This window comes from Plodia interpunctella, chromosome 19 (genome assembly GCF_027563975.2).
Source record: "Plodia interpunctella isolate USDA-ARS_2022_Savannah chromosome 19, ilPloInte3.2, whole genome shotgun sequence".
Taxonomy (NCBI): domain Eukaryota; kingdom Metazoa; phylum Arthropoda; class Insecta; order Lepidoptera; family Pyralidae; genus Plodia; species Plodia interpunctella.
The window spans coordinates 3,944,988-3,969,717 of NC_071312.1; the positions used below are offsets into that span (position 1 = coordinate 3,944,988).

Genomic DNA, 24,730 nt, shown 5'->3' on the forward strand with positions numbered 1-24,730 from the left:
ATAATGTTCGTTTATATAGTTTTAATAAATAGGTACACTCTGTTATGGGCATAACAGAGTGTACCTATTTATTAAATATACTGATATAAAAATGTTTTTGCCGTCAAGCATTGGTGGCTCGTTGTGAGTTAGTATATATTTTAAGTGTAAGTTCAATATTTAATACTGAGTATTTTACCTAAACATTATTGTAAGTGAAATTATACGATGAATGTTTTAAGTAGCTTCATATCAATTTACGTTCAAAATGTCCATTTATCGAATTACACTATCATAAAATAATTTTCTTTTAAGTAACAAATCCGTTTTTAGAAATCTATTGAATAAGTTTTAAATACTGCATTACAATTTGAAATAAATGCCATACATGATTTATTTTACAACACACTTCAAACAAACAAATATTAGGTCATAGTGTAATCATAGTTAAAGAGGAATAAATTCCTTTGTATTTTACAAGACATTTGATACAAAACAAACGCAGTAAGCGTTGGCACGTCGACAGAAGACAGCACACTCCTCGTGCGCCGTCGGTTAGGACTAGGATGTAGGTCAACGATCTCCCGGAGTCGTCTCCTACGAACCAGCTAAACTAATATTTGTTACGGTTTATTTCAAACTGGCCTACATCAGTGTAGCGTTTATATGTGGTATGCGAAGAAAATTTTGGAAAATTTGGTTGTAAGAAAAAAAAACATAACATATAACAAAGTCTAGATCTATTTTAAATGGCTACTTTCACAAATTAAATCAGATAGGTATTTTTTTTCTAATGACAAAAGCAAAATTTTATATAGAACTATGACTAGATTAATAAGACAGTAAGGTATTGTGACATGACGGATTTGGGCGTCAAAAAACAATAATTCTAATATACTTTAATGAGATTGAAAAAATAGTAAATCTCGTAATTAATAAGACTGAGCAATTAAGGTGACATTTAATTATGCATTTGTTTTATACCCAGTCAAGTAGCAGTAACAATAACATATAGCAATCTATCAATTAAAGCAGCTATAATTGACAGATGATGATATAAAATGTAATAATATATGGCGCTATCTCCCCGCACACTAGCCCACCTCACATTTGTATTAATTTATTATATTTCTTAGCCAAAATGTAAAATATATTTTAACAGATTATGCCACACCACCTAAAAATTTTAGTAGAAAGTATTATACTTTTCCATTGCATAATGTGAATAATACATAAACGACACATAGAGCATTTTCTTTTTTGTTGTGAAAGTTTTACTGGTCATTAATCAGAGTTATCCAGATTTCCAGAAAATAGACAATTCAATTTATATTAGGAGGCTTCAAGTATTCCAAAAATAAATTCTATTATATATTCTGGGTAGGTATTAGAAGCGATTCTTTGAGTATTAACAATGGCTCCCAAAGATACGTATGTAGATTTTTCAAAGAAGTCTTATTTAAATTAGAAACAGTTCTATTTTTGTAAACAGTTCTATTTTTGTACCACAAAAAATTAAATCCTCGAACCCCCCACACTAACACTTCCGCTCCGGAGTAAGTAGAAAATTTTTCTTTTGGAATAAATATACAAATAAATTGATTATTTTTGCGACGAGATCTGAACTATCTTGAGTACTTCTGACTGTGAGGGTCGCGGCCCTCCCAATGATCCTTCACAACTTACCATACAAGTATAAGTAATGCATAAACTCTTGACGAACAACATAATTTCGTATGTATGCGCGTGTGTTGGAAGACTTTGATATATTAATGTCACGAGACGACATATGTAGTACGCCTAATAAATTAATCTGCAAGTTAAATTTAATGTCGAGAATTCCTTTATGGCCATAGTAATGCATATAGCCGTAGTGTATAAGCACAGGGAATCTATAATAAAGTAAAGCGTGTTACAAAGAATATTATTATAGAAAATTATTTTATAATAACATAGGTATGATGGCAATAGTCGTAAAAATCATGTTATATTAGATGCTATATCAATTATTTAATAAAATATGACATCAGTGTTAGCAATACCATACTCGAATATATAAGAGGTATTTCATAATAATTTCGAAGTTAGACGACCATTAAACATATTTTCAGTGCTCCAAAGGGTTTTTAAGAAGGACCTCTACTTCTTTTTTATCAGACACGACACAATTTTTTTGTTTTTTTGGCGAAATATTGTAATAATGTAATTATATTTTAAAAAACTTTTCCTCCATTCACTTTACATGCCAGTCTTTCATTTGTAAGTTGTAATACAATCCGTCCACTTCGCTGTCAACTTGCTAACTAGCTGCCGACTCTCAACTTGATAGGGAAATTTATTATATTATCTATTCTTTTCCTTTTTCATTAAAACGTATAAAAATAAGATTTTCGTAATATTAAAGACAGATTTCTAAAAAAAATATAGATGTAATGCACTGAAAAACAGTGACTGTAAAACTATCAAAGCACTGAAGAATTCCTCAGCATGGAAGTTGTTGCGGATAAATAAAATAACCTAAATGGAACTGAAAAATTTTCAGGAGAAATGCACACGGTATTTGGGGGCACGGCGGTGCCCCCGCCAAATCGAGCAAAAAAGCGGCACGACGGCCGTACCATCCTTTTCTCGAATAACAATATTACCGCTTAAGCCTGATTACGATGAAACAACAACGAATTAGAAATAAAGCCTTTATTAAAAACGATATTTTGTTCGTGTATCTAAATTTCTTTACATTGTTTGCTCATATGCTATTATTTCAACTACTTTTATGGGTCATTTTATTATACAATCATTTATGTTGATCTGTGACTTTTATGTACTTTTTCACAATCGAACGTAGTAACCTTTCAAGATCATTAAACTGAAACATGTAATTCTAACATTTCGTGGTAGGTTAAAGTCGAAAGTGACAAGGTCATGTCGGTATTTATGATAGGCCCACTTGGTCACGCCACTGGAATACGTAATGACGAAGCTGTCTCAAGGGGTAGATGATTCATCAATGACGCCATATTAAGCCAGTTATTATGTTATAATAAATAATAAAAGATTTAGACTACTCTTTGAGACTAGATCTTGATCTTGAAGATTTAAATTTTTGCAATGACAAAATAATAATAATAAGTGAATTTGAAATATTTGTATGCCTCAATATAAAGGCAGAATACATGAATGTACTAAATTATATGACCACCTCAATATAACACTATTCTTACAAATAAATGATTTGATTTTAAGGAAATCTATCCATAAGTTTCTTACAGTGAACTGTGAACGTGACATGTCGATGAAAATGCAAAGGAATAAAATCACGAAAGGATTTTACTATTCAAGTAAATTGAGTGGGATTGCTTTAACTTGGAAGCGGGTTTTTATACTTCTATCCATCATTCAGTCCCAAGGCCCCTTAAATCTTGAGGGTCCAACGATAGGTTTATCCATTAGGAGATTTCCGAGTCGAAGTAGAAAATCTAGACCTGACATGTGAAATATTAGAATCAAGTTGTACACTTCTTCTTTTTTTGTCAAACCATGTTTAAAGCTCATTCCACAACCTCAGTATACGCGGGAGGAAATTCTTTTGAAGCGGATTGTATGCGACACTTTAGGCTTCAAGGTGTGAAGATAAACCCTTCATACATTTATCTGAGCAAACTCTATGGCAAACTTTTATAATCCGGGGTACATAGTGCCATAAGCGAGCAGTGTAGGAAGATGATTGATTTTATATTGCATTATTTTACAACGTAAGCTCTATTTCCAAGTAGGAAAACTTTGTAACACTATATGATAAATTGGCAGGTGGTGATCACTAGCCATTTAGCGTGTGTTTTCCGCCCTAGAATACACTATATTCTATAGGAATTATCCCACACGTGGCAACTACCGGATATGAACAACAACATTTCCAGATCAATTCTATGGTGATGCCACATTTACAAAAAGAGCGAGAATTTAAAGAAACAACATAATAAAATGACTTACTTGAGTAAATATCATAAAGTTTGTCAATCAAACGAGTTATATTTACAGGCCGGTTTTGCAACGTGCGATTTTATTACAGAAAGACAAATTCTGTCAATTTTTTTAAAACTTTGATTCTTCTCAACACTCTTTTATTTTGATAGAAATTTTACTAAAGGCGAGTGAAAGCAATAAAAAATAAGTGCTCCGCCAAAATGTTTACTCGCCGCCCGAGAAAAGGAGCTCTTATAAAATTCACGTCTCGCAACCATTGACTAATAATGTTATGGAAAGAACGTTGAACGTGGTGGGTGGTTTCAGGCCTGAAATAGGATCACTTTATATCCTCCCGTAGATAAGGTGACTAAGGGATATAGCTTTGACAGCTGATAGCAGCAGAAATGAAAGTTCTGCTCACAAAATCATATCCGAGTCCTCATAAACCTGGGCTTCGGTGGCGCGCAGCAACAGAGGACATAAATCTAATTATATTATCTTAAATAATTAACTTGTAAAAAATTGACAATAACAAATATCGAAAACATGAAAGTAAAATGGGATTGAAATATAAAACTAAATAATAATATAACGTCTATGCAAATCAATGTCAATGCTCTCAACCGACAGAGCTTTGAAATTCCTAAGTATCAAAGTGGAAGCGTACTTTAAAATTTAAATCTCATAAATGTAAATGTAATAAGACTTATTAAGCATATAATACAGTGGCATTGTCAACATTTAAAAGTTTTAATTGTCAAAGCGTTGAGTTTAATATTATAATTGTGAAACTTTGAGAGAATAGTAATATTTTGAGTAACATAGGTAGCACTACTACTAAATTGTTTGAAATTTGCAATTGGCTTATAAAATCCGGACTGTATGTGACAAACGCGAATCGCAAACGTACTTCGCAGTAGAAACATAGGCTTCTGCCTATAATTCTAAATTTATGCTCCGAAGTACTTTACTACATTACTTAAAAAATATATTTTGTGTAAGACTAGAAAGTCTTACATAAAATATATTTTTAAGAAATCTGATACCTACACTACTGCTATGCACAACTATAATATGGTCACGTAATTTTTCTGCGAGTCAAAATTTAAAATCTTCGACGATTAGAAATGAAAGTTCTGGAAACATAAACCCTGTTCGTGTTGGGAATACAAAAAGTCTCAAAGTGTCATGGCGATAAATTGACAAATACCCGATTTATATCTGACGGATTTCATATATCGGAAAGATTGGCATAAATCTATTCTATCTGAAAGTCTTATGCGTAGATATCCACTTTTGAGTAAGATTTAAAAACATTTTGCGGAATTATGTTAAGGTCCGTTTAAAAATATTGTATATTGTTTAGTAAATGGTATCGTATAAAGCTGTAGTTTTCTTCTTCCGTAATTGGTTTAGAGCATTTTCTTGCGGTTGAAATGATTCGTACATAATAACAGATAATCCATACATTATATATGGGCATGTATTTTTTTATTATTCGTGAAATATTTGACGTATTTTATCAAAAATGATTTTGTGCAGTGGCACAAAGCCAGTGGGTTTCGTAATGAGAATAAGGTGTTGCAGATTTACAAATAAATTTGGAAAAAAATATAAAAATAAAATTTGAAAAGAGATAGCATAGATGTGAAAATAGATTTTATAAGAGACACGACTTTTCTTTGTAAGACTACAAGTAATTCAACACAAATTAGTAGAATAGTCCAATCAAGCATTTATCAAATTTACAACTACTTTGGCACCATGCCAAACTCCGTTCATTGACCGAATGATTCTTTGCTTTCCATTCAATTGTTCATTCGTCAACTATTCATTCCCTCGAGAGAAAATGCTCACCTTTTGTAGGTTCGTTCACTCCAATAAAAGAGATTTTCTTTGATGTCATTTCAGAGAAATAGTTTAGTTACCTCAAAAGGTTTTATTATTCGAATCGCTCGCTGTTACTATTGTATTTTTATAGATAAGAAAGTATACATTTAAATAATCCACCCGTCTATTTTTACTGATACAAAGATACGGAAGTTCATTCTGTTTTTCAATACCCATCTTATAAAAAATTTAATAAAGAATACTTACAGACAGCCCACATACAGTTTTATTATATGTATACTTATAAAAAATTTAAAAAATATAGTGTTTCTAAAATACTTTAGTATAATATAAAGTAATAAGGAGAACATTTCATTACCACTCGAACCAGAATCAAAATCAAATGGTAAAATGGTAGCACTGATTTTCATTCGTTATTTATAGCATTGATTATCACCTATCAGCCTATCAGTTACGTTTAGACCACTATCTATCAGTATATCTTAGGAATACCTTTTTATTTTTACTTAAACACCATGCACCATCTTTAGGCTTGAGGTAATTAATTCCCGAATTATTTGTATTGGATAAAAAAAAATATGAAATTGTATTAATTTTAACTTTCTTTCTTAAAAAAAAGACTGATCAAACCAAGACTAAACCTTTGCGTTCAAAGTTTTTATGAAAACACACAAGATTTTTTGCCGCTTGGAGCTGTGGAAAATAGTTTAGCCTCACATAAATACTGCCAGATCTCCTATAATATAGGCTACCCCAATACAACAGTTCATTGGGCAGTTAATTAAATCATTCGTGCTTCGGTCACAGCGGTTATTACGCTTAATTGTGATATAGTTGTGGCGTTTATGGGTGATAGACCGTGACAAATACATTGCTGTCTTTTTTTCTCCTTAATTTGGGGATGTTTCCAGTTCATTCTTGGTGAGAATGCCACGGAGCCGGGACGCTTAAACATAACACTAATTTCGTGGATTAAGCTGTGATTTCACGAGCTGCCTGATGTCAACTCTTTTTAGGAATGCTGTTGTTACCTACCAACTGTCTCATTTTACGAGTATAAGAAGCTGTATAATTGATGCGAGCTTTTTATTAGATAGAGTGATTCAAGAGGAAGATTTAGGTGTATAATTTATTATGGTTTTACCGAGCGAAGTCAGGACGGTCCGCTTGTTAAATTATAAATGAATCCATTTTTGAAATCAGAATATATTTAAATTAAACACCAAAACAGAAAATGGTACTACTGGTACTACTACTCTAAATAAATAGCATTTTCTGTTTTGGTCTTATTCTAATTTCAAAAATTTATTCATTTATAATATTCTGATCAACTTATCTTAAGATAAGTTGACCAATCTATGTCTATTGTATTATCATTGAATTACCTATGTTTGTCTGCGGTTTTGGGAGCGTCGTGCTCGTTTCTGTATTTGTAGCTACCGGACTCACAAAAACAAGCTTTGTACATTAATATGTGACTTTTAACAATAAGAAAACCGAAATTTAATATCAGATTTTTTATGAGAAGCTCGTGTATTCATTAATGAACTTGTTTTACATAATGTACGAGCGTGCGCATTGCGAAATCAATTAGTGGCGACTGGCGACTAAGCCTGCACCATAAAGTTACATCTAAATTACACATAGTTTTCGTTTTTATTGTTAAGTTCTGCTATAAACTCTGAAACGCAATAAAATAAGTGGTGTTAACGTATTTTCTAGTTATCATTTATTTCATTTAATGCTCCACAGTTAATTAGTGCTGGAATAAAAAAAAAATATACCTACACTCTCACCACTTTTTTTGTGCTAAAATAAAATAAAAATTCACGCTCCAGACATTTATGCAAAACGTAACAATCGCCATTACACCGCGGCTATCGCGAGTATAGTTGGTGAGGATTTTATAACCGTCGGATGCAGACTGCCGATATCAACATTACCATTGCCTGCAGGCGCCTCTGGCTGTAAACGTGCAACTGGGTAAACAAGTGTTTTTTACAAAAAAAAATCATATTTGGCACAAGCAAGGATATGATTTTTTGATACGTTTCAAGGCGTAACAAAAAACATGTCCTTGCAGTAAAAAGTCGAGGAGTTCTAATGTCGGGAGCTTTCACCATCTAGTTATGCTTACCATAATAATAAAGCATTATCAATGGGGTGTGAAAGTTCTTATGAAAATTTTGTCTGTTTCGCTTTAGCAGATAATTCACGTGGGCGAAGCCGCGGGCAAAAGCTAATAAAAATATTAGTCCAAAGATGTTTTGATAAAAAAGCTACTTTAAACAAACAAAATGGAAAACAAATTTGAAATCTGATATGACGACAAGATGATAATGACTACGTAAAATGGAGCGTGTTTGAATTATTTATGTTTCAAATACTTTCGAATATTTTTGATGGATGTCTCGTTAATGATTGATGATATAAAGTATAAGCATAGATTTTATTTTTTATTCCGGAATATAATTCTTATTGCGCCTTGGGACTTCGGACTTGGGACTAATCTCAATACTACACGTGCATCGAAAATCTGATTCATTTATAGACATTTTATGGAAACTAATGTGTGCTAACTATATTTTCACGTAAACTTATAATTTTTATATATTAGATAGAATGGATGCGTGTATCCATTCTAATATGCTTTGTCATAAAATTAGTAGGCATGAGTAAGGATGATAGTTCGTCATTACTTATCCTATGCCGAATTTGTTCTTAATCTTGAATGTAATGAGAGTAAATTAGATTATGCTCGCGTCTCGGGTCTATCTTACCCTAAATAGGGCATATTATATCACTTACGATATCATGATTCTATATACAATATATGTAAGTATGTTATATTGGAATGGTTAAAAAAGAAATGTGTTGTGTCCGTGTAGTTCCCGCCTAAAATTAAGACTACTCTATCACCCGGCAGACGTTGTACGAAAAGACTTAAGGCTTGAAAGCTAATAACACTATTGCAGAAGGAAGAGGATTGGAGTCAAGCGGGCGGTCATTTTTAAAGTGGACATAGGTTTACCGGGCTTCGGGGTGCCACTGCCGAATGGAAACGGGTATCGCTTAGATAAGATAAAGAGCAGAGTAATAATTAAAATTTTCGGGAATGTTGGTTTTATAAATGAACAGAGAAAATAGTCTCTATGACACGAAAATAAATACCGACATGAAGCAGTCGAGGCAAGCCAGGCTGAGCTCCTAATGAGGCGAGGCCGCACGCTCGTAATTACGAGGGCCGAGTATCACACAGATTTGCCTCGCTTATGTCGAGTAAAACCTGGATTCCATTACACCGAAGAGATTTGTACAGCAGTCCTAATTGGCAAAAAGACAAAATGTCGATTTCATGCCACTTCGAAGCACCTCAAAATTTCATCAATGAAAAATAAGAATCACAAAAAACAAATATATGTAAGCGATGTACATAGGTAAAAGAAATATAGGGATGTAGTTACATAATTTTTCTCGAGGATTTTAGATATCTGTTGTGAATCTTTGAGAATGCAATGTGTTTCCGTCGAATTAAATTCGATTTCGAAACGAACTTTCGTATGTGATGTTATCGATTGCACTAGGAGCGTATCACTCAGTTGAGAGAGGATATTTTGGGTGCTGACTAGAGAAATTGTATTATGACAGCTATGTATGTTCTACCAAATATAAACACATAGTTTTTACATGATCTGTGCCATTTTCAAAATAAAGTCCTTTTTTTCTCATTTGAAATTTTCACCTTCTCTCTGATCAACCATCCCAACCGATGACGAGAACTGAAGCAAATAGCAGGCGGCATATAGCAAGTAAATTACAAAATTCTATCCATTCCGTATGACAAAATTCAATTGTATCCGTTGTTTAATAGATAATATCTCTCTTCATTCTTCATTTTTCTTCCCTCCTGTGGAACACAGGCTTTAAGATACAATTAATGAGGCAACGCCATTAAGACATTTTTCGTACAAAAGGGTAGGTATAATAGTAGGTACTTACCTTACGACTTAACAACTTTCTTTTTCTTCTACGTGATAGTTGCGACGAAATCTAATTTGTTATTACAGTAATCTCTTTCTCAAACGCTTTTTTTTTTAGATATTTCTACTTTTTTCAGATATTTACAGCCTATGTGGTGTTGAAGCACAGGATCCGCTATTTTTCCTTTATATTTATTTGTCATGTTTACGTCTTCCCATTGCAAGGAAGCTCAGGGTCTGCTTAAAAATAAAATTAAAAAATTTTGAACATTCGGCTGTGATTTTACTACCAGCCGCCTGTCTACCTCAACCCTCCTTGGGTCTGCTATTGTTGTCTATTAACTGCCAAGATTGTGTCGTATAGGTGACTCATTCGACATCCACGGTAGTGTTGCCGAACTAACGATAGTTTCAATCGAAAGAGGCCATACTATCGATAGGCCTATCAATACTATCGATACTATTTCTTTTTCTCAAACTATCAACAGTCAATCGAAACGCAATCGATAGTTGACTAACGAGCGGCAACATTAATTCACGTAGGAAGTGGTCCTATTTTAGGTCGTAACCACACGATATTTTTTTATGAAATGTAAAATATAGTAGCGAGCCGCCCCGGCTTCGCTCGGTTATTATGCATGTTATATACATATAAACCTTCCTATTGAATCACTATATCTATTAAAAAGATCCGCATCAAAATCCGTTGTATACTTTGTAATTCGTTGGAGATCTTCGACATGTAAAGATGAACATAGATTCTTAGAGAAAAACTCTCGTATTTTGTAATATATCTTAAATAACAAACTAATTATTCTAACCGTCCATAAATTTGCTTCTAAAATAGTTCATTAAAATTCACATCAGCCCTTCTCGTGGACATTACACGTAATAATGTCACAACAAAACGTGCTCTATTAAGTAATTAAAAACATTCGGTGAATTTTATTGTTCTTCTAACGCCGATCACTATGCAAATGTGAGATCTTGCCGGATTTACCATGAATCACTACATAAAATAAAACAAAGTCGCTTACCGCTATCTGTACCTATATATGCATAAATCTTTAAAATACAGAACGAATTTTGATGCGGGTGTTCTTCTGAATAGTATGATATCTGAGCAAGGACTAGGTATATAATTTATTAAGGTTTTACCCGAACGAAGCCAGGACGGGCCGCTAGTTTTAAATAGGAATATCATTTTCACGTTTACAAAGAATGTTTCGTGTACAAATTACATAGAACTGGACCATTCCATATATCACCTCGTACAAAAAACACGGGAGTTTTTTGTACGAGGCAACTAATGGAAAGCCTTGGCAGTTGATAGGTAACAGTAGCATTCCCAAGAAGAGTTGACGTCAGTCAGGCAGCCGGTTCAAAAAACCTCTTCTTCATAGTGGTATTCCTCATGACTGAGGGTCATTATGTGGAATGAAACACAGACAACAGCTATCTTGGCATTATTAATGGAGTGGTTTGCCATTGCCTTGTCCATTTCACACACAAGTTAATAATAATGAAATAGTGTGCAGGTTTCCTCACGATGTTTTCCTTCACCGGAAGAATATAATTCTTATTGCGCCTTGGGACTTCGGACTTGGGACTAATCTCAATACTACACGTGCATCGAAAATCTGATTCATTTATAGACATTTTATGGAAACTAATGTGTGCTAACTATATTTTCACGTAAACTTATAATTTTTATATATTAGATAGAATGGATGCGTGTATCCATTCTAATATGCTTTGTCATAAAATTAGTAGGCATGAGTAAGGATGATAGTTCGTCATTACTTATCCTATGCCGAATTTGTTCTTAATCTTGAATGTAATGAGAGTAAATTAGATTATGCTCGCGTCTCGGGTCTATCTTACCCTAAATAGGGCATATTATATCACTTACGATATCATGATTCTATATACAATATATGTAAGTATGTTATATTGGAATGGTTAAAAAAGAAATGTGTTGTGTCCGTGTAGTTCCCGCCTAAAATTAAGACTACTCTATCACCCGGCAGACGTTGTACGAAAAGACTTAAGGCTTGAAAGCTAATAACACTATTGCAGAAGGAAGAGGATTGGAGTCAAGCGGGCGGTCATTTTTAAAGTGGACATAGGTTTACCGGGCTTCGGGGTGCCACTGCCGAATGGAAACGGGTATCGCTTAGATAAGATAAAGAGCAGAGTAATAATTAAAATTTTCGGGAATGTTGGTTTTATAAATGAACAGAGAAAATAGTCTCTATGACACGAAAATAAATACCGACATGAAGCAGTCGAGGCAAGCCAGGCTGAGCTCCTAATGAGGCGAGGCCGCACGCTCGTAATTACGAGGGCCGAGTATCACACAGATTTGCCTCGCTTATGTCGAGTAAAACCTGGATTCCATTACACCGAAGAGATTTGTACAGCAGTCCTAATTGGCAAAAAGACAAAATGTCGATTTCATGCCACTTCGAAGCACCTCAAAATTTCATCAATGAAAAATAAGAATCACAAAAAACAAATATATGTAAGCGATGTACATAGGTAAAAGAAATATAGGGATGTAGTTACATAATTTTTCTCGAGGATTTTAGATATCTGTTGTGAATCTTTGAGAATGCAATGTGTTTCCGTCGAATTAAATTCGATTTCGAAACGAACTTTCGTATGTGATGTTATCGATTGCACTAGGAGCGTATCACTCAGTTGAGAGAGGATATTTTGGGTGCTGACTAGAGAAATTGTATTATGACAGCTATGTATGTTCTACCAAATATAAACACATAGTTTTTACATGATCTGTGCCATTTTCAAAATAAAGTCCTTTTTTTCTCATTTGAAATTTTCACCTTCTCTCTGATCAACCATCCCAACCGATGACGAGAACTGAAGCAAATAGCAGGCGGCATATAGCAAGTAAATTACAAAATTCTATCCATTCCGTATGACAAAATTCAATTGTATCCGTTGTTTAATAGATAATATCTCTCTTCATTCTTCATTTTTCTTCCCTCCTGTGGAACACAGGCTTTAAGATACAATTAATGAGGCAACGCCATTAAGACATTTTTCGTACAAAAGGGTAGGTATAATAGTAGGTACTTACCTTACGACTTAACAACTTTCTTTTTCTTCTACGTGATAGTTGCGACGAAATCTAATTTGTTATTACAGTAATCTCTTTCTCAAACGCTTTTTTTTTTAGATATTTCTACTTTTTTCAGATATTTACAGCCTATGTGGTGTTGAAGCACAGGATCCGCTATTTTTCCTTTATATTTATTTGTCATGTTTACGTCTTCCCATTGCAAGGAAGCTCAGGGTCTGCTTAAAAATAAAATTAAAAAATTTTGAACATTCGGCTGTGATTTTACTACCAGCCGCCTGTCTACCTCAACCCTCCTTGGGTCTGCTATTGTTGTCTATTAACTGCCAAGATTGTGTCGTATAGGTGACTCATTCGACATCCACGGTAGTGTTGCCGAACTAACGATAGTTTCAATCGAAAGAGGCCATACTATCGATAGGCCTATCAATACTATCGATACTATTTCTTTTTCTCAAACTATCAACAGTCAATCGAAACGCAATCGATAGTTGACTAACGAGCGGCAACATTAATTCACGTAGGAAGTGGTCCTATTTTAGGTCGTAACCACACGATATTTTTTTATGAAATGTAAAATATAGTAGCGAGCCGCCCCGGCTTCGCTCGGTTATTATGCATGTTATATACATATAAACCTTCCTATTGAATCACTATATCTATTAAAAAGATCCGCATCAAAATCCGTTGTATACTTTGTAATTCGTTGGAGATCTTCGACATGTAAAGATGAACATAGATTCTTAGAGAAAAACTCTCGTATTTTGTAATATATCTTAAATAACAAACTAATTATTCTAACCGTCCATAAATTTGCTTCTAAAATAGTTCATTAAAATTCACATCAGCCCTTCTCGTGGACATTACACGTAATAATGTCACAACAAAACGTGCTCTATTAAGTAATTAAAAACATTCGGTGAATTTTATTGTTCTTCTAACGCCGATCACTATGCAAATGTGAGATCTTGCCGGATTTACCATGAATCACTACATAAAATAAAACAAAGTCGCTTACCGCTATCTGTACCTATATATGCATAAATCTTTAAAATACAGAACGAATTTTGATGCGGGTGTTCTTCTGAATAGTATGATATCTGAGCAAGGACTAGGTATATAATTTATTAAGGTTTTACCCGAACGAAGCCAGGACGGGCCGCTAGTTTTAAATAGGAATATCATTTTCACGTTTACAAAGAATGTTTCGTGTACAAATTACATAGAACTGGACCATTCCATATATCACCTCGTACAAAAAACACGGGAGTTTTTTGTACGAGGCAACTAATGGAAAGCCTTGGCAGTTGATAGGTAACAGTAGCATTCCCAAGAAGAGTTGACGTCAGTCAGGCAGCCGGTTCAAAAAACCTCTTCTTCATAGTGGTATTCCTCATGACTGAGGGTCATTATGTGGAATGAAACACAGACAACAGCTATCTTGGCATTATTAATGGAGTGGTTTGCCATTGCCTTGTCCATTTCACACACAAGTTAATAATAATGAAATAGTGTGCAGGTTTCCTCACGATGTTTTCCTTCACCGGAAGCAAGTGGTGGTTGATGAAAACTACTATATATGAGTCAGATTGGTATACAAACTCATGTGGCACGAGTAGGATTCGAACCTGGGACCTTTCGATCCACAGGCCTAGAACCTCGAGCAGTCTTAACCATACACTACCACCGCTTCAAAAATCATAGCAGAGTCTTTAAAATTTTAAGGAAATTTTTTTACGCCCCGGGCTTCGCGGCGTCCCAGCCTCTAATGCAGCACTCATGCAGAAATAAGAGAGAACATCTATTATTATAAATGCGTTTCATTAAATTTGATATACTAAATACTTTATACCTCCATGATTCAGGAAATGAAGAGTCGTCGAGCTTAAAGTCTCAAGCTTTAGACAGCGAGCGCTTTCTCTCACATATGCGCAATATGACTTAATTTTATTGTCTTCATTATGTGTAACGGTTTGTTATGAGGTTTGCGTTACGTCTTGAGGTTAGACATGGTCTAGATCACGATTAAAACTGGTCTTAACTTCAAGTGGTTGAATAATTTTCAGAGTTAAAAAAAAATTGTCTTTGTAAAGTTATGATTTTTTCAAAATAGTCAAAATTTGTGTTTATAAAATACACGCGCAATTATTATATTGTACAGTGGATAGCACATCAATCCACACAATTTCATTGCAAGTTCGCCGGTAATTCCGCGGTTTAGAGATCCGAGGTTAAGAGCCAGGCCCCATTGCTACGTTGCGTTTATATGTCCATTGTGTTTACGTACGTTACTACTTGACAATGTCAAAACCTTTAGAAAACAACAGAGCTCTGGAGAGGCAACGTTCTGCGTCGTCGCAACGGAGCATGACTGAGCATGGGTTTCGCTCTAACTTTTTTTTACTAACTGGACATGTGGTTGACAGTACAAGCGATAGTGTACATAAATAACATCTAAAAACTATTGATCAGTTTCTTGTTGAAGTGCAAGACTAGTGAATGAATAAGTTTTGAAGTTCGTAGCACTTGCTGCATACGTCGCTCGTAGCATTCGCTACGAAATGTTTCTCGTAGAGACGACACTGCTACGATCGTAGATTGTATCACACGTACGTAGCGCGTAAATTAGTTCTACCCATTCGTAAGTACAAAAACAGATGGTTTAAACGTCATTGTTTACTAATTATTATTACTTCAATAGATTTATTATAATTTCTAAACAGATAATGAAAGCTCTCTCTGGGCTGAACGTTTTTCCGGTTTCTTTCTCAGCCATAGAGCATAAGACTAATTGAGTCAAGAGTGGAGTCTAGAGACCGCCTATTAGATAAGATTAAGACAGAATGAGTAACAAAATATAGTGAAAAATGAAAACTTACTATTCAAAGATTTTGAACATTTTATTCTACTAATCCTGCTGAGGTATATGTTTGTGAGGATGTATGTATGTTTGTTACTCTTTGGCAAAATCTATTGACATGACATTGACATTTGGTACATGGGTAAAATATAAACTAGAATAATACATAGGGTACTTTATATCCCAAACTTCCCATGTGAGCGAAGCCTAGTTTCTGTAATAAATAAGTATTATCCCTTCTTTAATCTTTCTTTATGAGTAAGTCGACTGCCATTGGTGCTAGATTCCGTTTTTCTAGTATTTCAGCAGCAGTGTAATATCAAGGCCGAATTCCAATCACGGAGAGAGCACTAGCGATGTTTAAATTAGCTGTCTTGTCCTTCACATCTAGCAATATATTATTTCGTTTTCGGCCAGTGATTCTACATATTACTGGCATATAATTTCATGTGTAATACTTCCAGTGAGACCCAAATGTCGTGTTGCATGACATATTATTGTGGGAAACAAGGTCGGCTACCATAATGTTTTATCTCGCGCTTATTCATGTTTGTACAGCTTGCGTTATTTGTTTTTTCTTGTTATATTTGTTTATTTTCAACGCGTTGGCGAACACTCAATGAGACGGGAAAAGGTTTTATTGTTATTACTGCTATAACAGTCATGTGTTAACCAACATGTTAAGAATACAATACACGTGCAGATTTTTAGTAGTGTTTGTTTTCTTTAATGCAAGAAGTTTCAATTAGCGTAATGATTTGTCTTTTATTACTGTTATTTAACAGGAATAATAACGTTATATGTTTAAGTAAAGCAAGATGATATATTTTCAACAAATATAAATACAGCACATTTATATTGTACCTGAACTGTTGTTAGCCCATTAATAATTTAGACCAAATATATCGAAAATAATAAAGGAAATGCAACTTTGCCTTGGTGCATCTTTACTCGACTATGACTAATCAAAAATAACGATTAAACTAAAAGGACTTGAAAGTGATTCCAACAATATAAATATTCATACACCCCTATCATGTAATATTACATCTATTATGTAATATTCATACACACCCGTTCATAAATTAACTTATAAAATGTTTAATCTGGAAAATATTTAGGTATTTGTGTTTTCTTCATAATGACTATGGTGTCTGTACAATAAAGAGTTCATTCATTCAATATTTTGAATATGAATTAACTTATTATTAACAAACCATGAGTAGAAATTTCCATAAACAGTAAACACATCTATTGGTATTCAGGCGCGAGTTTCTTGTCAATTTTGCAGTGAAATTTTGCGAAGTTGAGAACGTCGCGGTGAAATGAACCGCGGCGACCTTGCGTCAATTGGTGTTTGATGAGGTGGTAAATAATTATTACGAAAGACAAATACAAAACCCTTTATTTCACATAATAAAAGTAAATTTACACACTTGAAAATGAAATTATATGCGCAAATGCAAAGGCCTTATTTCTGCTAGCAACCTTTTGGAGTAACAAGATAATAATTATTTAATGTTTAGATTTTGGTAGATAATATAAACAAATACGCGATTATATAAATGTATAACTAAAACATTTGGCTTGATTAACGATCGAAGTTATGTTCATTTGTTTTTTCTGTTTAATTGTTATCATCTATGAAGTATTTTAAAGAACATCAAATAAAATATTTTATGTATTTGTCGGTGTCTAGACGCTGACAAATAAATGAGCAGTATGAAGATTACAAAAATTGATTAAGTATTTGAAGCAAAATCGTGCGCTTAAATAAAACCAATGCATGAGTGTGTCATACGAAGTTTATCAACAGCTTGAAGTCGACAAGTGTAACGTAAAACCTCATCTATTAAAATAATCATGTTGTAATGTTTTTGCAAGTCTTTCGAAAATATAACTCATGTAAGATGACGATATATGTGAAGATACGGTTATCTTTTTTAAGTAAACAAGAAATGTAAACATGAATTTTTCAGTGTCCTTCTGACACCTGCTTCTAATGCAAATGAGTCTTAACAAATAACCACGAATAGGAAAAATTGAATTGCCAATGATGTTACGGAGGCCAAATGCGGGCCCTAAGTCTAACATAGAATTAATTTAAGGCCCATGGAACCAGGCCGTGAATAATTCATAGGGCAAGCGAACTTCAGATCTATAGGAGCGTTGAATACTTAACTTTGACGTTACTTTTTCTGTAAATGTTGTATTTTAGTGTTTCTTGTCTCTTACGTAGTTGCTCACCAATGTATTGTGTCCGTTTGTATTATTGTAAAAATTGTCAATAATAAAAAAATGTCCACCATTAGAATAATTTATGTGAATTATAGAAAATTAATTTTAAACTATGACTCAGTTATATTTGGTGTACCTAAAAGAAGTCCGATACCCTTATGTAATATTATTTTAGTGCTCTGAGGACGTCTTATGTTATTCAACTATATAACAACAAAAAAGTGTTATTTTCATATTACTCATAGTTTACAAACAGAAAACTAAAAGAATGTAACATCGGACCCTCCAAGGTTTTGACACATAATATTTTATGGCCAAAAGTTTTAAAGGATTTAGATTTATATCCTACAAGTTACCTGATAGTAATATAATATGATTAATATACTGCAAAAGTATATTTCCAAATTTCATATATGATAAGGCCATTCTGGCAAGTTATAATAATTATGCCAATGTTCTAATGAAAAACTCTCACTTAGGGTGAGTTGCACCAGTCAACATTAACGTGACTTTAACCTGCGCGCCGCTAACGTTTAGACAAAATGGAGTACTTTACGTTGTCCTGCGCAGGTTAAAGTTAACATCAAAGTTAATTGCTGCAATCCACTCTTAATATGATTTTGGAATGACAATTTGTCTTTCTCAATTCCACGAATAGAATTTAATCACGTAGCGTGTGATTAGATTGTTTTGTGGGAGACGACGAACTAATCTTATTTCAAACTTTTATTGCGTCTCATATTGTCGTTTTTTGTAGTTCTTTGATTAAATTGTAATTTTATACAAAGTTTTTTTTTGAATTTTATACAGTTTTGTTTCAAATGCTTATTTTCTGTTATTATATAACCTTTTATTGGTCTATACGATTTAAAGTGACGAGACGAAACGGAATTTAAAGTGAAAATATGTAGAAAAACACATTTACCCTCTATGTCTTAGCGTTATCATGTGTTCCTAGTTCCAGGAATAAAATGAGTATAATAAAATACTATTTGTCTTAATGCCTTCTCCCTTCCTCCCCTCTTAGCCTCTACTTCCATTCGCGACTGTGTGAGGCGGAAACCACACACTACAACGTGTCAATAATCTAATCGCTGCTTATGCTTTAAAAATTCGATAAAGGTACCTAAAACTTTGTACCCAAAATCGTAGTATGAAGCTTTGAGCACACATAACACGCGTGCTCCGCTACTCACCATGAAAGTAAATATTGCAAAAAAAAAAATCAAAACGTCAGTTCCAAATTATATATAATTCAAGTAATTAAGAGTGACTTGGGAATTACTATAGTTTGATGATGACGATAGATAGGAATAAGAAGTTTATTCCCTCATACGATAGGTATTAGAATAATGCATAGTACAACAAAACATTTCCAATATTTGTGTGGTTCTCGGAAAACGGCCACTACATTGTCGGAATGGAAGCAAAATGACCACGCGGGAAGCGAATCAGGGATGTTGATGTGGAGGACGTGACTCGATTGTTATGTGCTTTGAAGCGTGTGGTTCCGCCCTAGAATAGACTCACTCCATTTTCTCCCGTGGACAGTAAGACAATATAAATGCGAAAAATATAGCAAATTAAGGAAGGCTTTTGTCCAGGGAATGTGATATGTATAACTAAAAATGTTATTCCCATATTCTTATAGTTTTTAATTGGTATATTTACATATTCATATTATTCATCCACTCCATACTTACCCTCCCACTATCCTCCCTTGCTTTAATTACTATTAATTAATTACAAAATTGAAAATTAGTTACCACGATCTATCGGAGGGTAATTAATATATCTATGTTCTCCCATGATAAGTAAGTGTTAAGTTTCGTACTCTGGAATACATAAGGCAAACCACTTCATCATCCTAACAATGTCCAGATACAGTATCACGTCAGTTATCCCTTGCGCCGCAATACAGAGCCAAGAACATACAACAATAATTAGTACAAAAATGCGAAGAATCCCGAGGCCAATAGCCAGCAGTGATATGGATGAAGATGATGGGTACCTATAGTAAATCTGAAACTTGTAAGTACCAATAAATAAATGATAGAAGAGTATGTAATATAAGTATGTCTTGCGTTTCTTGCTTATCTGTTGTCATCATATTGTATCTGCAGATATCGGATAGATATTTGTTTTCTTCGGAGTTTCTTCCGCGAGTGGAAACGAGACTAGAATATTTAGAAAACAAAACTTGGAAGAATATGTTTCGAAATATACTAAGTTACATACTATATCATCAATACATATAATAAAATTGAAGAAAGGTCAAATTTGTACATTGGATATTTTTTAAAATTCTTCATGGAATATACTTACTGATATAGATGACGAAAATATAGTTTTGGAAATTTTTGTCTGTCTGTCTGTCTGAACGCGCATCACTCGAAATCTACTGGACCGATTTGCTTGAAATTTGGTATGTAGGTATATATACCTTATATACCGGGTTAACATCTTAGATACATTTGATCCCAGTAAATAGGTTCCCGTAGAATAATTGAAAAATCAAAAATTCCTCGGAATCCCGGTTTAACATTTTATAGATATTTCATCCCGGAAAATGAGGAGGGTCCTGTAGGAAAATTAAAATAACAATCCACGGAGCCGATTTACTTTAAAATTTTGTAGAAAGGTGTAAACAGAATATAAACAAATTGTTTTTATCTATTAAAGTCTGATATAGATATAATGGGCGCAGTATGTATCAATATATCAGTATAAAACTCTTTTGTTAATGAGTGACTGACTGGCTGACTGACTGACAGACAACATACGGGCTGGCAAATTACTGGGCGGGAAGCTGAAATTTGGCATGTATGTGAGTGTAGGTGAGCACTAAGTGAGGATTTTTGGAAATTCTACTCCGAAGGGGGTGAAAGGGGTGAAATCTGTAAATATGAAAGTTCTACACCGTTGAAGTTAGTGACTTGAAAATTTGGATTTTGATTGTTTACAATAAAGTAATGAATACGTGTTTCAGATTTTTCTAAAAATTAACCCTCAAACCTTTCATATGGGGGGTGAATGATTGTATGGGACTTAATACAATTTTCAAGTAGGAGCGGGAAATAGGAAGGAGACACGTAGTAGTAGGAAACAGGACGGGACATATTGCAAAAAACATGATGGCACAATATGTAGGAAACGGTACGGGATATCTACTTTACATTACATAGCAGGAAGCGGGATTGGACAAGTTTACGGGACGAGACACGCAGCGGGAAACAGAAAATTGAAGTAAAGATGAGAAAAAATCCGAATTTGAATCATATATGTTTACCAGTACGCGATAAAATTACTGAGATTTTGCTATGTAATTCACGCGGGCGAAGCCGCGGGCAAAAGCTAGTTGGTATATATAATTATAAATAAACTTTATATAGGTAGTGGGTTCAATAAGTTTTCAATTTAAGATATTAATAAAAGGACTATACTTTGATAAAATAACAAAGTATTTTATGTTCGAAATTAGGCGAAACTAGCAACCAATTCGTTTGTCATGTAATTAATTTGGTCAGCTCCATGTGGCCAATAAATCTAAGACTTATTATAATTTTAAAATAGTTTATTTCTGGTTTATTGCATAAAAGAAAACCCATATAAACTTGCTTGCCCGTTGGATTTGCTTTTGGTTTTTTGGTAAAATACTGGTGTTAAACATATATCTGTCAATCTATACCAAAACCAATTTGCAATGCAATGGATTAGCGCTAGCGTTGATAATTACACACCATTTCAGAGCATTCGACATCGATCGGCTGCCATCCAACTTGACGGCCAATATACAGAATTGTTGCGTTTTAATAATTAGCAGAGTGATAATATTGGGAATTATGTCTTGTACAACAATATTTTTGTAGTATGTGTACTGAATATTTTAATATCATCCATAGAAAAATCTTATTGCAGTAGGATGTACCCCTCGATCATTATTTATCAGTGGGGTGTCTTAATGTCTGTACTTGGGACAATCGATGTTGGCATCCATGAAGCTGTGGTTGTGGCGAAACACCTGTCTGGGAAAATATAACACAGATTCTTTGGAGGGCTTCGACGCACAAAGAAAAAGTAAAGAAGTTATAATTGGATAATCTATACAATAATAAATATATTAAAGAAAAATAATTATGGGGTCTTTATGGTAGTAATAGAAGCCAAAACATTTTAGGTAATAGCCCTAATTAAAATATTTATATATTATTATTTTACAAAATGTTCTTTCTTGATAATAATTTAAAATTGAGGAGTTTATTGAACAGTTTCTTTACAACTAGCGCTTAGGCGGCGGTAGCTTTATTATTCACTAAAAAATAAAGTTTTAATCTAAATGTATCTACCTATGTATTTATATCATTTGCAAATAAATAAATGTAAATCCATATTCATCTGTTTATACAGAAGGGGTAGACAGAATACAGAATTGTCTCGGGTAGATGAACCCAGATAATTTTAGCATATTCTGGGACGGGGATGGTAAAAATTATGTATCTAAAAAGGTTTTAGGTTAATGCTTATAAATGGCTCGCAGCTTATTTCAAAATAGAATAATAAGTATAAGTTTTACGCTCGCAGATGTTTTGGATGTGGATATTTAATTTTATTCTTACTATACTTTTATATTTGAAAATCACCAATGATTATCGAAATTTTTGCTTCCAAACAGTTGATTCCGATGAAGGAAAACATCGTAAGGAAATCTGCACTGGTTGACAGTACTTCATTAGTATGTGTGCGAGTACTACGAGCCGCTAGATGTCGGTAGGTAAGGCGGTCGTAAACGTCATGTCAGATGCCTTTATAAAAAACTGACGCCAATGTGTAAAACACACAGTATACACTCGAAATGAAAGGTGGAGTTTTTAATATCTTAGTTTTCACAAATAATAACATCACCCGAACATAAATATTATAAAATCTTTGCCCGAACGAAGCTCAGTGGCAACTTGAGTTTAATTAAAATAACAAAAAACGTAAATACATAGAAAAACATATTCTATTAACCCCAAAAGTAATTAAGTATGTGTGTTTAGCTTTTACGAGAGGACGGACGTACGTATAATTTATGACGTCAAAAGTCATTTGAGGCATGCAAAACGGTCGGTTATATTAACGTGCGGGGACTAACTGCTCTTTTGTGAGTACATAAACGGCTAGGTTAAATATTACTGGGCTGTTATTTTAATTGTATTTGCTAAATTAAACAGAAGTAATCTGACTGTCAGACAAATACTTAAATGGTAGGAACAATACTATGCTATGTTAGACACTTAACTTTTTTTTTCTTTTATTCATTTACCAAAATGCCAGTCGTGATAAATTCAAATCCATAATTTAAAAATTATATAGATTTAAAAAATATGTAAGATGCAAGAAGCATCTCCTAACTCTTAGGTACGAGAAGTGTCATATCTTCCGGGGTTCAATCGTCGCACTAAAAGCATCCCGTCGAACCTTCATCGTTCATTCGGATGATCAATCAGGTTAGGTGATCACGATCATCTGTCAAAGGTGACAAATAAATCCTATCTTCTCGTGTTGTTATAGGGTTCCGCATCCGAATATAAAAAAAATAAACTCTTACAGATTTGTTGTGTTTGTCTGTTCAGTCATTGGAATTTTATTCCAAATCTATTATTACACAACAAGCGATTTACCCCGGCTTCACACGCGGGCATTATGAATGGTATATATATATATAACCCTTTCCCTCGTATTACTCTATCTATTTAAAAATCTACATCAAAATCGTGGTCGTATCGTAGTTTTAAGATCTAAATCTAAGCATACATAGGGACAGACAACGGGAAGCGACATAGTTTATACTATGCAGTGAAGTGACAGCGATTCACAGTTGGTAGATTGAGAGTGGTAGAGTGAGGTATTGAAAACAAGCATAATATAATGAATGAATATAAAGTCCAGGAAATGAGCTATCCTGTTTCATAAACAGTACGAGAACACAAATTTCATTTATATCGTCTGTTGTTGTTGAATTCCTTTCCAACACTTCCACTTGGCGCTTGAGCTTGAAATGAATAAAGTTGGACCACGGACGCCGGAATAAATTGCCCCTCTTTATTCCAAGTGCAGTTTGAAAGAATACAAACAAGTGAAAATGTGCTACACTCGTTTAGAAGGAATATACATGCTAGTTTAGATAAACGTATAATCGTTAGAGCCATGCTCCATTGCTCCGTTGCGCTCAGTCACGTTGACTTCCGTCGGCGGATCAATGCAGAAAATCGTGGAAATTGTATGAAGTTTTGACGTACATACATGTTAGTATTAAATCTAAAACGTGCTGCATCGTAGCGACGAATCACGACTGGGCATAGAATTTGTAGGTACACTCGGAGTCTACTAATTCCGACTGGGTGTATACTAGCATTTCTTTTTAATAATTTCCTTGTCAAATTGTAAATTAACTAATATTAACTCACTAATGTGCTTAGCCGTCGTTTAAATATAGGGATGAAAATAACACTATGTCACCCAGGAATGTAATGTAATGTTTTTATAAAATAAAATGTCATCTCTTGGAAGCAAAAACAAAAGTAAAGCTAGTTCGGTGGCCCAATTTAGGGCAGATATTTATTTGACTTGTTCTCGCTGTCAAATGCCATTGACAGCGACATGTAAAGTAGAGAAAGATTAAACCAAACATTCATCTTTATAATATTAGTGTAGAAGTGTAGATATAGTTGAAAAAACGGAATAAAACTCTAACTCGCCATCCCTGAAAAA

General features: G+C 33.9%; 1 protein-coding gene across 2 annotated transcripts in view; it reads left to right on the forward strand.

Annotated features, from left to right (window-relative positions):
* Positions 1 to 24,730, forward strand: part of LOC128678370 (atrial natriuretic peptide receptor 2-like) — a 37,881-nt gene that overhangs the window by 286 nt on the left and 12,865 nt on the right. The window lies entirely within an intron of this gene.